Source organism: Mixophyes fleayi, chromosome 2 (assembly GCF_038048845.1).
Source record: "Mixophyes fleayi isolate aMixFle1 chromosome 2, aMixFle1.hap1, whole genome shotgun sequence".
NCBI classification, from domain to species: domain Eukaryota; kingdom Metazoa; phylum Chordata; class Amphibia; order Anura; family Limnodynastidae; genus Mixophyes; species Mixophyes fleayi.
In genome coordinates, this window is record NC_134403.1 from 254,703,534 (window position 1) to 254,721,365 (window position 17,832).

A 17,832-nucleotide genomic window follows, 5' to 3' on the forward strand; every position below is an offset into this window, starting at 1 on the left:
CTGTATTGAGTTTTTAGTAGCTAGAATACATGCCAACCCAGATATCTAAGGGATTCAAATAGGCCACCACAATTACAAAGTCCCGCTTTTCGCAGACAATGTAATGCTTTCTTTTACCAGCACACATACTTCCCTCACACATTTTTGGCACTCTCTCCAGTTACTAGGTCAACAATAGCAAATAAGAAGTTTTGGCATTTCACCTATCTACCCAGACTAAAAAACAATTAGAGATCACTTTTTGTGTTCTCTGAAGGCCTAATGCAATCCAGTACCTAAGCATCTCTATAACTAAACATTTTAATCAACTATTCCACTCAAATTATCTTCCACTGATTGACTCGATTGAAAGAGATTTGAAAACCTGGCACCCTATGTTGATCTCTCGGAGTCAGAATTAATGCCATAAAAATGAATGTCCTGCATCGACTGCTGTACCTTCTTCCAATGTTTCTCTGCTACCTCCCTTGACTCACTAGAAATCTCTGACCGATCTCGGCTAACGACAATCCGACAGCTAAATTAACACTGACTGTCTGGGACAAATCTAATTCTCACTAGAAGCTCTCACCATACCCTTCACCACTTACCTCAATCTGGCACCACCCAATGTTTCCCCCAGGTAAGGCCATCAGCTTTTTACACCAATGGCTTAAAGCAGGTGGGAGGATACCACCCTTAGCTGGGATGGCAGTTACTCTGTGGGATTCAACTCACTCGGGTAGACCAGAGTATATACAAAATAAGGCTTTATTACGACAGCACAACACCACAAGATGTTCACAAGGTACAGGGTAAATGATAGCATGTGCCCTCCAGCAGCCTCTTGCAGTGTGACCACCTTTCGTTTAGATAGACAGTTACCATGTCACCCAGCTTGGGTTGCTGTCTCACACAGACCCTGTCCTGGTAGGGTTTCCTCCAGCAGCACTTCAATGCCTGCCCAGAGTCCTTTTTGCTGATGTTTTGTACACCAGGATCTTCCAAGCTAGAATAGCTCTCTTGGCATTCTGCTCTCCTTATATTCTTTGCTGTATACACAGGGAGTAGGGTCCACTGTCTCAGTCCTCCCCCTTGCAGCAGGGGTCTCTCAGTGGACATTTTAAAACTTAGACATACAGTGTCTGTTACCTTGATTATACAATGGAATTGGCTTGACTCAATTAGCCATTTAGCTGGACATATTAAACGCTTCACGTTTGCGTGAAACAACATTACATTTGACATATTGTATCTGCAACATTACACAATCTGAGTCTGTGATACATTTTGATACAATAACATTTATATTGATAAATGTTAATACATTTCCCAATGTTATTTCAGCCAGTGTAATACTGTGGAGGCACACTGCATATCATCTAGAAGGTATAACCTAATTACCTCTCAGATTACCTGTTGAGCTATCTAATTAATGTGGGCTGCCAGCTAGCTATGTCAACTCACTCAGACATTGTTCTGAGACAAATGGTAATTACCTTAGCTAATACAAGCAAAATGACTTCTGCTGTCCTGTTATTTTCACACAATAGAGCAATATTCTTTCTATTTCTAATATATACAATATTGCAGGTAATAGCAAGGGCAAAATGTACCTAATAACATGAAATAATAATACACCGATGCTCTGGTGGATATACTTAGACTGGGCCAAGGATTAACAAGTACATTAAACTGTGAGAAATGGGTGATGAATAAAAAGTTCTTAGTCCAGTAGCACCCCGTTTCAGGTATTAACCGGTTTCTTCATATCTTAAAAAAGATTTTGCACCCCCCCCACTTTACAGATTAATGTGAGACATATGATTTAGCGCAATCAGCGTATTTCCAATACAGACAAATTATAATTTTTATTCAGATGCAGATAAGATCACATAAACTAACAGAATAAACTCAAATTGAGTGCACCTGTATTTATACTGTAAATCTCAATGGTTTCATTTTCATTCTCTGTACTTCACCAGGACGCACAAAATTTGGAAACTCACCCAAATGGGAAAGAGATCTGAACACCACTTTAGAGGTAAAGGACTGGGATGCAATCAAACACAGGATGGCTAAATCCTCTATTAATGTAGCTCTGAAAGAAAATGCATATAAAATATATACCGGATGGTACTTTGTTCCAAGTAGATTGCGGAAGATGTATCCCCTGTCCTCTGACCTTTGCTGGAGAGGTTTTGGGGATATCAGCATTTTTGTTTGACATCTGGTGAAAATGCCCTCAGATAGCCCAATTCTGAGAGATGGTTATCAATTTAATCTATCAAATACCAGATTTCCAGATACCTGCTGACCCTGCCTTTCTACTCTTAAATAAATAATTTCTTCACATACTAAACATGGGGACAGACTCATCACTCATAAGTAATGCAGCTAATATATTAATCGCCAGAGAATAGAAAAAGCGGTCCCCTCCCCCCTCCCAGTAGAGTCTTTGATAATCACAGATGGTATTTCTCCTCTATGGAATATTTAAATAGCTTATTTAATGACTTATTTGATTGGTTAGCTGCCTTTCAGAGCCTTTGGTTCCAATTTCATAACACTACTCTCCCAGGAACCATTTGAAAACTCAACATCTTGAACTTCCTGTCTCCCCAAATCACCCCCTTCCCTCCCTTATTCCCATATGTGTCTATCTCCTCCCCTGATTTACTCCCTTTTCCATCAATCCCAAACCCAGTTAAAATGTCTAAAAACTGAATGTTGACAACTGTGTGGGTGAATTGTGATCGAAAGGTTGTATTTCTATTAGAGATGGTCACTGACCCCCGTGTTTTGGTTTTGGATCTAGATTACCTTCGTGTTTTGGTTTTGGCAAAACCGCCCTTGCATGTTTTGGTTTTGTTTTGCAATTTTGTTTAAAAATCAATTTTTTGGGGGCTAAAATAACCTAATTTAGTGCTCCACCTGTTTCTTGGATAAGTAAGGTAATTCTAAAGCTAATAAATTATCAAAAAAACAGTTTAATCCCTGGTAGGCCGTCCTTAATTCTACACACAATCCTGATTGTCTTCCTCTCCATCTTAGCCTTGTTATGGACTGGAATAATGTCAGGCCTAGTGGGCGGTTCCCACGAAGGCCTGGGCACGTGACTTAGCCGAGTCAGGATCATATGATGCTTAGAGAATAAGAACACAAGGCAATAGGGGTCATTGCGCTCCCATAACGGTGAGGCCCAGGCCAAGGCTTGCCCACTGAGAAGAGATATTATGAAAGCCACCTTGGTACGCTCAGAGGAGAAGGCTGAAGAGTTGCACTCAAAGTGGATGGCGCACTGGTTGAGGAACCCTCTGCACCTCTTCGGATCTTCGTCGTACATCTCCGGAGCAGGAATTCTAAGCCCGGTAGACGAAGTCAGGGAAGGAGATGGAGCTACTGTGGCCGCAGGAGAGGGCACAGCGGGGGGTTCAGCCGGGGGGAGTTGGACCGCCTGTAAGGTGTCCAGCCATGACATAATTCCTTGGACACACTGGAGTAAACGAGCTTGGTCCGCCTCCTGTTGTTCCACTCGGCGGCCCAGATGGATAAGGAGATCTCGAGCTGAGGGCTCACCTGCTCCATCTAATGTCATGGCCAGAGTATACTGTCACGATTCAAGAGTATTTGTTACTGGTTTTGGCACTACTCACCAAAGAGGCGCGGAGTCTAACGTGTTCCAGGTCTTCACCAGGAACCCCCGCAAGGAAGTATGGTCTTAGCTGCGGAAACACGCAGGTCGCGGTCCTCAGAGGGAGCAACCAGTGAAGCAAGGATGGAAGCGGTGTCAGGCGGGCCGGGTCAGAACAAAGATGTCAATAGATGCCACGGGGAGAGTCCAATATTTGTAGTCAGGATCTAGCCGGGTCAGGTATCAAAAGCGCAGGAGAATGGTCAATAACAAGCCGAGGTCAATTCACAGGGAGCACAGAGAAGGAATGGTCAGGACAAGCCGGGTAATACACTGGAGAAGCAGATAGCAAACAACAGGAACACTGGAGCAAGGATGGGACCTAATACTCTGGCACCCATCATGTGTCAGAGTCAGCCTTTTATAGGGGGAGACAGGGGCAGGGCTGCCTACGGTGGTGGTGATGCTGAACACCACCGCTGGATACTGTGGATCGCGTCCCGTTGCTAAGCAACAGAACGCGCGGCTGCCGGGACCCGGAAGTGACGACCGGTTGCCTAACAACCGGCTGTCTGATATCGGAGGAGAGCGCCTGTTCCTGTGCGGAGGATGAGACGCAGGGACGGCAAGAGAAACGAATGCTTAGTATGCAGGGGTCCGATAGTAACTTCAGCGGGTTTAGTTAGAGGATAATGTAACAATCCTCCCATTACCCCAATAGCTGGAATAGTTTTACTGGTCACCTGTAGAATAAAAGGACAGGTTATCACAGATCTGGCCGCCCCTGTATCTACAAGAAAAGTTTGCTTCCTACCAGCTATGTCAACTATCATTGTTGGTTCTTCTCTCAGACTCTCAGTTAACCTCACTGGCTGTAGACTACAGGTATGACCTGACCCCTAGCGCTGACTATTGCTTTCCCGCGTAGCATTTTCTGCTGTAATATGCGCGGGCAGGTGTGAGTCTTCTAGTCTATGTGAATCCCTCCTTGGAGGATATCTATGCGACCCTTCATTAGGATTATATCTTCCCTTAGTACAATCTTTCCTCATATGTCCTTCTTCTTTGCAATTGTAACATCTCAACATTCTGCATTTCCTGTTATGTGGGGTATAGGCTGGTGGTCGTGTATGCATTCCCTCTAATGCTTGTATACTCATCGTCATCAACTTGTTACTCTTTTCTTCTCTTTTCCTAAAGATATTTTTATAATGCTCCACAGCAGACTCCCTAAGGGAATCTACCGTGATGCCTCTCCAATTAGGTAATGAAGTTTGTACTTTGGTTTTTAAATTTTCCCTAAGACCATACATTAGTACTCCTACAGCTACTTCCCTGTGATGTGGGTCCTTACCTATGTTTGATATCCCAGTGAACCGTGTTATCGCTGCTATAGCTCTACTAAAGTAATCTGATGCTGTTTCACTATCTTTTTGTTTTATGGTGAAAATCTTACTCCAGTTCGCTACTACTGGAAAATAGATGGCTAAATGTTTGACAATCTGTTCTATATTTTCTTGATTAATCTCATCTGTCAAGGTGTCGTCTTCCTCCAACGAACAATCTTTAATAAATTGTTGTACGTTAGTATTGGGAGGAAGACACGCCCTCAACACTACACGCCAATCCTTATCGGTTGGTTCGTGTGCATTTCCCAAGTCTTTAACAAACTTCTGACACTTAGCCAACTCTTTTCTAGGATCTGGGAATTCAGTCATAATGGAACGTAATTCTGATCTAGTCCAGGGACAATGCATTATAACATTTCTTAAAGGAACTACACCATCCTTATCCGCCTTCCCATTGGGAAATGATATTGTGCGGACTGGATACGTACCCTCCGGTTCACTATCTTCAGGGTTAGCTACTTCAGTACTTTGTATATTATCTCTCCTAGTGGTCACACTACTCTCACCTATCTCAGCCATTGCCCCCTTTCCATACTTACGCTGAACCTCTAACATATTAACAGCATGGGCAATGGCTGAAATTACAGTGGGATCATCCTCTTCTTCAGAAACACTTGCTTTAAACTGACTTAAAACAGGATATAACTTAGCAATTTCCTTTTTTTCATTTTTAATAACGGCTGTACTTACCCCCCCCCCCTCCCCGCCACATAGTGTGGCAGGGGCGCGCTTGCGCTGAGTTCTCCACGCTTCTCAACAGCTACTTCCGCCGTGCGCGCGCTTTTTGCCATGCCTACTTCCGCTGTGCATTCGATGCTCTGCCACGTGCTACCTTCCATTTGCCACAATTTCAAACAATCATTATGTTTATTCCTCACTTTCGTTGACTTAATCAACCATACTTTATCCTTTACAGTATTTAGTACCTCTGCATTAAAACTCCCTATTGTTGGGAAAGACCTAACACAATCTTTGGTCATCTTGACCCACGTGTCGCAATACGCAGTTGCGTATGCACCATACTTGTTACACATGAAAAATCTCGCTGAACCAATAGGCCCTTCCTTAGGCAGCACCTCGGCCATCTCTAGCGTCTGCTTAGCACCCATGTTGAACAATAGGGTCCCAGTAATATCACAATATCCTGCCACAAAAATAGGGTTCCAGAAATATCACAATATCCTGCCACTAATTTCAACACTCTGCTACCCGCAATCTACCGCTAGAGATATTTTACTGGCCCGTGAACGTATTTGCTACAAGCCGCGTCCACTCGCTTCCTCTCGTATTGAACGAGGACCCCTAATACAGAAATATCAATGCGGACTAAAGGGTTATCAGCTCCTCGATTACCCCTGACCCTCCAACAAAATCTGTTGATTTTATTATGCCTGGTAGCATCCAGTAAAGTCAATTACCAGCCTTACCAACGTAATTCCTCCCCGTTACCCCCAAGTCGCAATCACGGCTTTCCTTGCCGTGTGGTGCAATCGCAACGCTTAAAGCTTATCAGTAAGTGATGCGATTACCCTTGGGTGCACGTCGCGAAAACTCGCTTAGTTTCCGCCCCCGGTATACCTGCCTTGTATACCGTACACCAGTTGGGCACCTGCCTCGTCAGACAGCAACTGACACTCTATTCAACAATAGATCAAACCTTAGTGTATTTAAAGTCAACAAATCACATGACATACACCTTTTCTGCGCAGAAAATCAAAGTTCCCAACAATAGTAATAATGTCCCAGAGGTTTTCACAAGTAATTATACTATGCACATATAATAAATATCAAAACAATTGTTTAACCACGTGGCAAATCTTAACGGAAGTTCACATATGCTAAGCAGGAATTACACATACGCTATGCGATACAATATATCAAAACGCAATATGACAGAAAAAGAAACAGTTTTCTCTTTTGTCCCTAGATTCAGTTAGCGTACCTTAGATAATGCAAAACGGACATTCGGTTTCACAACACAGAGTAAAATTCAGGTTTTGAACACATTGCATTCTTACCCGTATATGACGCGTCTCCACCCTTTGTTGAGGAACCGAAATCCGTTGGTCTTGCGTATCGTCGGGCAACGAAACCTCTGCTGCGAGCCCCAAATTGTTATGAGCGTTTTGTCGCTATTCAATAACAATTGTCGAATCTCGATTTGTGTTTTCAACGCACAAATATTTATTCTCAAAAAGTAGCAGAATAATCAAGCAAAATAATAGTAAGTACAGCCGTTACTTATCGCAGGCGCTCTGGATCCAGTGAACAGTCTTTCAGTCCTGAAGTCTGTGGTCAAGGTGACTGAACACTACATGAGAGCTACTGCTTATATGCAAACAGGGATACAGTGAAACAATGCAGATGGTATAGCTTGCTTCTATTGGTCCAGGCATCAGGAGGGTCCAGGGGGTTACACATCATAGGCTGATTTAATCTGAAGGAATCCCAAACGCGGGGGTCTCTCCAGGGGATGAGCTCTGTTCTTCCCGCCAAACTGCTCTGTTCTTCCCGCCACACTCCAATTACAATCAGTCCATTAGCATTTGACAGTTAATATCATATTAAAGGTTTATTTCCTAACATCAATAACTAGAGTATGCAATGTGCGATCTCTTCGCCAAATGCACCGAACAGCTGCTGATGTAAAGGGGATTAATATGATATTAGACATGACACATTTCTTTGAACCTGAACCATATGTATCACTAATATGCATATAACTTATAACATTGTCACGGTCTCAAGCGATAGCAGGTCTTTACGATGCGAATCCTAGGGTCTGTACAGTTTAGCGCTACACCAACAGGGCGCGGAGTCTAACGAGCAGACGGTGTTCACCAGGAACTGCCGCAAAGCAGTATGGTCTTAGCTGCGTCTTGTTCGCAGGTCGCGGCCCCTACTAGAGTACTGCGCGAGGCCCTCTTGGGAAGTTTGGAACCCAGCAGGTAGGATAGCAGGTATTAGAATAGAATGTCAGCCTTGCAGAGGAGTAGGGTAGCAGGTACGTGAGTAAAGTGTCAGCTTTGCAGACAAGTAGAATAGATAGTTGGTACCTCAATGGAGTGTCAGCTATGCAGACGAGTAGTAGCAGGTACGTGAGTAGAGTGTCAGCTTTGCAGACAAGTAGAAGAGATAGTTGGTACCTGAATGGAGTGTCAGCTTGCAGACGAGTAGTAGCAGTTACGTGAGTAGAGTGTCAGCTTTGCAAACAAGTAGAACAGATAGTTGGTACCTGAATGGAGTGTCAGCTTTGCAGACGAGTAGTAGCAGGTACGGGAGTAGAGTGTCAGCTTTGCAGACAAGTAGAATAGATAGTTGGTACCTGAATGGAGTGTCAGCTTTGCAGACGAGTATAGTAGCAGGTACGTGAATCGTGTGTCAGCTCTGCAGACGAGTAGAATAGATGGTTGGTACCTGAACGGAGTGTCAGCTATGCAGACGACTAGTAGCAGGTACGTGAGTAGAGTGTCAGCTTTGCAGACAAGGAGAACAGAGTAGCTACGTCTAAGTTACCCAAAAGGCAAATGAGGAACAGGTACTGAAGGTTTACAGGAAGTGCTTTTTTGTATTAGGCGCCAGGATTGCCTGGCCAATAGGAGAGCAGCCATAATCTTCATAAGTTGCGGAGACCCGAATCCAAGATGGCGGCGCCCGGGACGGAGCGGACCGCAGGTAAGTTTGCCGGGGGTTGGGTGAGCTGCCCGATACCCCGGCGGGTGACAAACATTACACATAAACACTACTATATTTCTACATAAATAACTATGTGTTGCAACTACGATTAATGTGTACTATTATACAAATGTGCGTGTTTGTGCGAATGTATGTAAAAGCGTAAATGCTGTTGTTGCCACGTGTTTTGCGGCTGGGCACGCCCTTCCACGCCATAGCGTGCTCTACGCATCTTTTCAGACAAAGACAACCAAGTTTGCTCGATTTTAATTGAAATGACTTTATCCAATTTGCTGACTTCGACATGTCCATAGGATGTTGTTCCAGAACTGTAATGGCTTTTTTAGATGTTGTTTGCCAAACTCTAATCTGGTCTTCCTGTTTTTGTGGCTCACAAATGGTTTACATCTTGTGGTGAACCCTCTATATTCACTCTTGTGAAGTCTTCTCTTGATTGTTGACTTTGACACATATACACCTACCTCCTGGAGAGTGTTCTTGATTTGGCCAACTGTTGTGAAGTGGTTTTTCTTCACCAGGGAAAAAATTCTTCTGTCATCCACCACAGTTGTTTTCTGTGGTCTTCCGGGTCTTTTGATGTTGCTGAGCTGCATTCTTTCTTTTTAAGAATGTTCCAAGCAGTTGATTTGGCCACACCTTATGTTTTTGCTATGTCTCTGATGGGTTTGTTTTGATTTTTCAGCCTAATGATGGCTTGCTTCACTGATAGTGACGACTCTTTGGATCTCATATTGAGAGTCGACAGCAACAAATTCCAAATGCAAATGTCACACCTAGAATCAACACCAGACCTTTTACCTGCTTAATTGATGATGAAATAATGAGGGAATAGCCCACACATGTCCATGAAATAGGTTTTGAGTCGATTGTCCCAATACTTTTGGTCCCTTAAAAAGGGGGAGGCACATATAGAAACTGTTGTAATTCCTACACCGTTCACCTGATTGGGATGTAAATACCCTCAAATTAAAGCTGAAAGTCTGCAGTTAAAGCACATTTTGTTAATTTCATTCCAAATCCATTGTGGTGGTGTATAGAGCCCAAAATATGAGAATTGTGTCGATGCAACAATATTTATGTACTTGACTGTATATACACACATATATTTATGTATATATATATATATATATATATATATATATATATATATATATATATATATATACAAGTTAACCCGTGCATGATACTCATGCATTCTAGTCAAATCAAGCTACTTAAGGCCTTAAAAAGGTTCTTGTCATGCATTTGGTCCTAGCCCAGGCCTCCTCAGGGGAAGAGCGTTACTTCCCGACGCAAGCGCCCTTTTTAATTTGTGTTCATGAGGTAAAATTACCTCACGAAAATGAGTTTGAGCCCTCAACTCGTAAATTTAGCCTTTACTACCCCTCCCACGGGGAGAAGGGGGGATGATGGAAACTGACTTCACTATTCTATTTTTTTTGTCAAATAATGTCAGTATACCAAATTTCAGGTCAATTGGATGAGCCCTTTCTGAGAAAATAGTTTTTTCCACACACACACACACACACTAACGCACGCCTCTACACATGTGTGTTTATGAGGTAAAATTACCTCACGAAAATGAGTTTGAGCCCTACCAAATTTCAGCCCTTTTTGATTTTTTTTTCCCACACACACTTGGGGGCATATTCAATTAGCTTTTTGATTCGCGGTAACGCGCGTTGCCACGAAAAGTGCGCGTTCTTGCGGTTATTACGGTACCGCATTAACGCGGATTTTCGTTCGCAACCCTATGGGCTGCGAACGAAAATCCACGTTATTGCGGTACCGTGTATTACGTTTCGCGGCTGTTCCGGCGCGTTACCGCGAATCTAAAAGCTAATTGAATATGCCCCTAAGAATTTAGTAGGTCAGTGTATAACTCTGCCCAGCAGGTGGCGCTGCAACTTGTTTTTTTTCTCCCACACACACACACAGACAGACGCCACTAAGTATTTATATATTAGATATACATTATGTATACATAGACAAAAAATATATGTAGGAATTATTTTTATTTTTGGGTTTTAGAATTAATTCCTCCAGAACGTGTTGTAACACCGCTCACCACGTATCAGTTGTCTGATGCCATGGAAGAAATAGCATCTGTTGTCTCAGCTTGTGATTTCACTGCTTTTTTGATTTCAAGTACTTTTTAGTTTAAAGTGTGGAGTTAGATCCAGTAAGGATTGCTGTGCTTTGCTGAGAGAGTGATATAGTTTGGGGAATTATTTTGTGTGTTTATTTAACGGGATTAGTTTTTCTGTGTGTTATTAAGTGTCCCTTTTTTCTTTTTCTTTTCTCTTTTTTTTCTTCTCTCTGTTAGAGCTAGTGGGTGTGGTTTAATTGCATAGTTGATACAGCTGGTTAATGCAAGCTCTATTTAAGAGGAGGCAGAAAGCGATTTAATTAAGCTTGTGATTTCACTGCTTTTTTTATTTCAAGTGCTGTTTTGTTTAAAGTGTGGAGTTAGATCCAGTAAGGAGTTGAATCCAGGAAGCGGTTTAATCTGGTAAGTGGCTAGCGAAGGTTAGTACTCTCGAGTTCATTGTAGGCTATAAAAAGTTAGGTTAGCCCTAATAAGATGAGTGGTAGCAGGCTTGATGATCTCACTCAATGCATATCTTATCATATGTATGCACACTTGGAGCAAGTGTTCATAGGTTTATACCTCTGTGAGAAATGTGAGCAATTGGTCTCTTTTGAAGCCCAGGTAACTGATCTAAAGCAGACCATTGCAACATTGAGAGACATTGCCAACCTGGAGCAGAGTTTACAGCTCACCGTTGATGCGTTAGCTGAGCAGGGTGGAGCTGAGACAGAGGATGATGCACAGGTAGGCAGCTGGGTAACAGTTACTAGGGGTAGCAGAGGAAGGAAGAGGCAGGCCAGTTCTGAGCTAAGGAATCCCAGCAGATTTGCCAGATTGGATGAATATACTGTGGAAGGCAGTTCAGAATTGGTAGAGTTGGGTGAGACTGCTTCCTCTAACAACCAGGGGAATGGTCTTTCCAGCATAGAGGGGACCAAAGTTACTCAGGGACCCAGGCAGATTGTGGTGGTAGGGGATTCAATTATTAGGAAGGTAGATAGGGCAATCTGTTACCGGGACCGTGCGTGCCGAACAGTGTGTTGTCTCCCGAGTGCTCGGGCTCGGCATATTGCGGATCGGGTGGACAGATTGTTGGGAATGACCCAGCGGTTTTGGTGCATGTTGGCACCAATTAACGAGTTAGAGGAAGAAGGGGGGTCCTAAAGAATGATTTCATGGACATAGGTCGCAAATTTAAGGCAAGGACATCCAAGGCAGTATTTTTGGAAATACTACCTGTGCCACGCGCTAGTCCAGGGAGGCAGCGGAAGATTAGGGAGGTTAATGCATGGCTAAAGATTGGTGTAGGCAGGAGGGTTTTGGATTCTTAGAGCACTGGGCTGATTTCTCGGTCAGTTGCCATCTTTATTGTCGTGATGGATTGCACCTGAATGAGGAGGGGGCTGCAGTGCTAGGGGAGAGGATGGTTAGAAGGTTGGAGGAGATTTTAAACTAGGCTCCGGGGGGGAGAGGCAACCAAGTATTTATGGGATAGACATTGAGAGTAGTAAGGAGGAACCTAACAAGAGTCAAGGGGGTGGAGAGGGGGGAAAGGGAAGCATAGCCGATAAGGAGAGTGTCACTCACCGGAGTGTGAGTGCCTCCACTCTGGTACGTGGTTCTCCATCTTTCCCGCTCACATCTGTGTTGAACCGCTGCGTCTGCCATCCTGTCGCACTGCGCATGCGCAGGTCCCTTTAACAACTACACCTGACCACTAATGTGATTGATGGATCAATCACCTCACCCTACTTAAGGCACCTGCAGCCTTAGGTAGTGGCCTGATCTTGGAGTCTCATTCCCAGTGATTCTCTATAGGTGTCTGCAGTTTCCAAGCTGCTTCCAGCTCTACTCGTGTCTGCAGTTTCCAAGCTGCTTCCAGCTCTACTCGTGTCTGCAGTTTCCAAACTGCTTCCAGCTCTACTCGTGTCTGCAGTTTCCAAGCTGCTTCCAGCTCTACTCGTGTCTGCAGTTTCCAAGCTGCTTCCAGCTCTACTCATCGGCGGTTCCCATACCCGCTACAGCGTGTCTGCTCAGCTGATCGTCTGCAGTTTCCAAGCTGTTCCCTGCTCTACTCAACGGCGGTTCCCATACCCGCTACAGCGAGTCTACTCAGCTGATCGCTTCTTCAGCTTCCCAGCTGATTCCTGCTCTACTTGGTATGCATAACCACTATTGACTATTATTGTTTACTTGCATACCTATTGAACTATACGTGACTACTGCACAAAGGTACAGTTACCTATGATAGACTGTCTATGCTACATTGCCTGTTTACCCGGAAAACTTCTCACTCAGCTGCGGTATGCTCTCATCATATTGACTTTGCTGTTACTTGCATATCCGCGCTGACCCGCTTCTCCACACTGCAGAGCCAGCTACTATATTGACAGACTATTCATTGTACTTACCTACTTGTGTTGTACAAAACTCCTTTCTACTCGCGCTGTTTCCACACAGCTACAGTTTGCCGTTTCCACACCACTCTCCTGCACCTGGACAAGTCCTCATTCTTCCTCACAGCAGTGGTACAACTTGCTACACGCAGACCACTGACTTCCCTGCTACCTACCAGCACCTGGACAAGTCCTCCTATCACAGCAGTGGTACAACTTGCTATACGCAGACCACTGACTCTCCTGCTCCCTACCTACACCTGGACATTCCTCATCACAGCGGTGGTATAACTTGCTATACGCAGACCACCGACTACCCCGCTACCTACCTGCACCAGTACTACTCTTCCCATCACAGCGGTGGTACAACTTGCTATACGCAGACCACCGACTACCCTACTACCTACCTGCACCAGGACAACCTCCTCATCACTACAGTGGTACAACTTGCTGTACGCAGACCACTGACTCCTCCACGAGCTACCTTCACCTACTCACATCCTCTCATCTCGTCTGAAGCTATATCGCTTCTTCTCTACAGTTCCAAGTCGCTGACCTTCCACCATCAACAGCTGCAAGTCATTGACTTCATAAGACATTCTCTACTTTCCTGCTGTTATCATCATTCCAACCATTCACCTAACTGCCCTGAGGTCCGTGGTCAACACCGCCCCTCTGTCAGTTATAATGTCAGGTGAAACTCAGGTATAAACTCCTAGTGTCCGTGACAGAGAGGCACTTTTTAAAGCAACAAGAAATACCTAAGGGAGGCAATAGACTTAAGTGTATGCTTGCAAATGCAAGAAGCCTGACAGGTAAAATGAGGGAGTTAGAACTAGTAGCAATGAATGAGCAGTATGATATTATAGGTATTACGGAGACCTGGTGGGATGATACACATGACTGGGCAGTCAACTTGGAAGGCTATTCTCCCTTCAGGAGGGATAGGGTAAATAAAAGGGAGGAGAAGTATGTCTTTATATTAAGCCAGAATTAAAACCAAGTATTCAGGAAGTTATATACGAGAATATTGGTGATAATATAGAGGCTTTGTGGGTGGAAATATCCAGCGGATGAAAAAAGTTCAGAGAAGTTGCTGATAGGGATATGCTATAAACCGCCAGATATTAGTACGATTGAGGAAGCCCAACTTCTACAGCAAATTGAAAAGGCTACACAACTAGGTCAAATTTTAATTATGGGGGATTTTAATTATCCGGACATTGATTGGAGTACTGAGACCTGCGGTACAGCTAGGGGAAATAGGTTTCTGAGCATGCTAAAAGACCATTACATGTCCCAATTAGTAGAGGAACCAACTAGGAACCGGACTATACTGGACCTAGTAATAACAAACAATGTAGACGTAATATCAAATATTCAAGTAAAAGAGCACTTGGGAAACAGTGATCATAATATGGTCTCATTTGAAATTAGTTTCCAGAAACAACGGTATAAGGGATCAACTAGGACTTTAAACTTTAGAAAGGCAAATTTGAATATGCTAAAGGAGTCTATAAAGAGCATAGACTGGGACAAAGCCTTTGAAGGAAAAAATACGGAAGAAAAGTGGGCTGTCTTTAAAATGTTGTTGGAAACATACACGTATAAGTTCATTCCTATGGGAAATAAATGTAAAAGAATTAAGTCTAAACCAATGTGGCTAAATAAAAAGGTAAGGGAAGAAATGCAAAAGAAGAAGCGTGCATTTAAATTGTTTAAGTCTGAAGGGTCAGAGGAGTCCTTCCGTAGATACAAGGAATGTAATAAAACATACAAAAAGGAAATTAGTTTGGCTAAATTAGAAAATGAAAGGCACGTTGCGAAAGAAAGTAAGACAAACCCCAAAAAGTTTTTTAAGTATATAAATGGCAAAAGGATTAAAAAAGATAATATAGGACCCCTAAGAAGTGAGATGGGTGAATTGATAAATGATACTAAGGAAAAAGCAGAGGTATTAAACACTTTCTTTTCTTCAATATTTACCAGAGAGGAACAAATGGCAGAAGTAATACATAAAAATGGAAATGAAACTATGCCATTAATTAATACTTGGTTGTCAGAGGAAGAAGTCCAAAGGCGACTGAATATTAAGATAAATAAAGCTCCAGGTCCAGATGGCATACACCCAAGGGTCCTTATGGAGTTAAACTCGGAAATAGTTAGACCGCTATTCTTAATTTTCAGAGATTCAATCTTATCAGGCTCAGTACCAAGGGATTGGCGAATAGCAGATGTGGTGCCGTTGTTTAAAAAGAGGACGAGATCACAACCAGAGAATTATAGACCTGTAAGCCTGACATCAATAGTGGGGAAACTACTGGAAGGTATTTTAAGGGACAGTATTCAGGATTACTTGGTACGCAATAAAATTATTAATGGGAATGAACATGGATTTGTGAGGGATAGGTCATGTCAAACTAATCTAATTAGTTTCTACGAGGAAGTTAGTGGGATGTGGTCTACTTAGATTTTGCAAAGGCCTTTGATACAGTGCCACACAAGAGGTTGGTTTACAAAATAAGGGAACTGGGTCTAGGAATCAAAATTTGTACTTGGATCAAAAACTGGTTAGAGAATAGGGAACAGAGAGTTGTGATAAATGGAACATTTTCTAATTGGTCAAAAGTCTTAAGTGGAGTACCTCAAGGTTCCGTGCTGGGGCCACTCCTTTTTAATATATTTATTAATGACCTTGGTGATGGTTTAGAGAGTAAAGTTTCTATTTTTGCAGATGACACTAAACTCTGTAAGGTAATAAATTCAGAGCAAGATGTAGCTTCTCTACAGAGGAACTTAAATAAACTGGAGGATTGGGCGGCCAAATGGAATATGAGGTTTAACACAGATAAATGTAAGGTTATGCATTCAGGGATCAAAAACAAGAGCGCAATCTATAAATTAAATGGAATTAATTTAGGAGAAACTATAATGGAAAAGGATTTGGGAGTACTTGTAGACAGTAGGGATGTGCACCGGCGACTTTTGAGGTCTCGTGTTTTGTGTTTTGGATCCGGATTTTCTCGATGTTTTGGGTCCGGATTTGTTTCGCAAAACACCTGCCGAAAGGTTTTGGTTCGGATTTAAGGTTTTGGATTCGGATTTTTGTTGAAAAAAAACTAAAAAGTGTAAAAATCAAGTTTTTGGGCTTATTTTCACTCCTACGCTATTATTAACCTCAATAACATTCAATAACAATAATTTCCACTAATTTAAAGGCTATTCTAAACACCTACCACCTCACAATATTTTTTTTGTACAAAACGTTGCAACGAGGTATCTTTCTGGACTGCGTAGAGGAGTGTTCCCCACAATATAATTAAAAACCCATCAACTGGTCTGAATTACACCCAAAAATAGTATCTGGACTGCGTAGAGGACTGGCCACTGGCCACCACAATATAATATATAGAAAACCTTCAACAGGTCTGAATTACACCCAAAAATAGTATCTGGACTGCGTAGAGGACTGGCCACTGGCCACCACAATATAATATATAGAAAACCTTCAACAGGTCTGAATTACACCCAAAAATAGTATCTGGACTGCGTAGAGTAGTGGGCACTGGGCACCACAATAAAAAATATATAGAAAACCTTCAACAGGTCTCAATTACACCCAAAAATAGTATCTGGACTGCGTAGAGGACTGGCCACTGTCCACCACAATATAATATATAGAAAACCTTCAACAGGTCTGAATTACACCCAAAAATAGTATCTGGACTGCGTAGAGAAGTGGGCACTGGGCACCACAATAAAAAATATAGAAAACCTTCAACAGGTCTGAATTACACCCAAAAGTAGTATCTGGACTGCGTAGAGTAGTGGGCACTGGGCACCACAATAAAATATATAGAAAACCTTCAACAGGTCTGCATTACACCCAAAAATAGTATCTGGACTGCGTAGAGTAGTGGGCACTGGGCACCACAATAAAAAATATATAGAAAACCTTCAACAGGTCTGAATTACACCCAAAAATAGTATCTGGACTGGGTAGAGTAGTGGGCACTGGGCACCACAATAAAAAATATATAGAAAACCTTCAACAGGTCTGAATTACACCCAAAAATAGTATCTGGACTGCGTAGAGGACTGGCCACTGGCCACCACAATATAATATATAGAAAACCTTCAACAGGTCTGAATTACACCCGAAAATAGTATCTGGACTGCGTAGAGTAGTGGGCACTGGACACCACAATAAAATATATAGAAAACCTTCAAAAGGTCTGCATTACACCCAAAAATAGTATCTGGACTAAGTAGAGTAGTGAGCACTGGGCACCACAATAAAAAATATATAGAAAACCTTGAACAGGTCTGAATTACACCCAAAAATAGTATCTGGACTGCGTAGAGGACTGGCCACTGGCCACCACAATATAATATATAGAAAACCTTCAACAGGTCTGAATTACACCCAAAAATAGTATCTGGACTACATAGAGGACTGGCCACTGGCCACCACAATATAATATATAGAAAACCTTCAACAGGTCTGAATTACACCATAAAACAGTATCTGGACTGCGTAGAGTAGTGGGCACTGGGCACCACAATAAAAAATATATAGAAAACCTTCAACAGGTCTGAATTACACCCAAAAATAGTATCTGGACT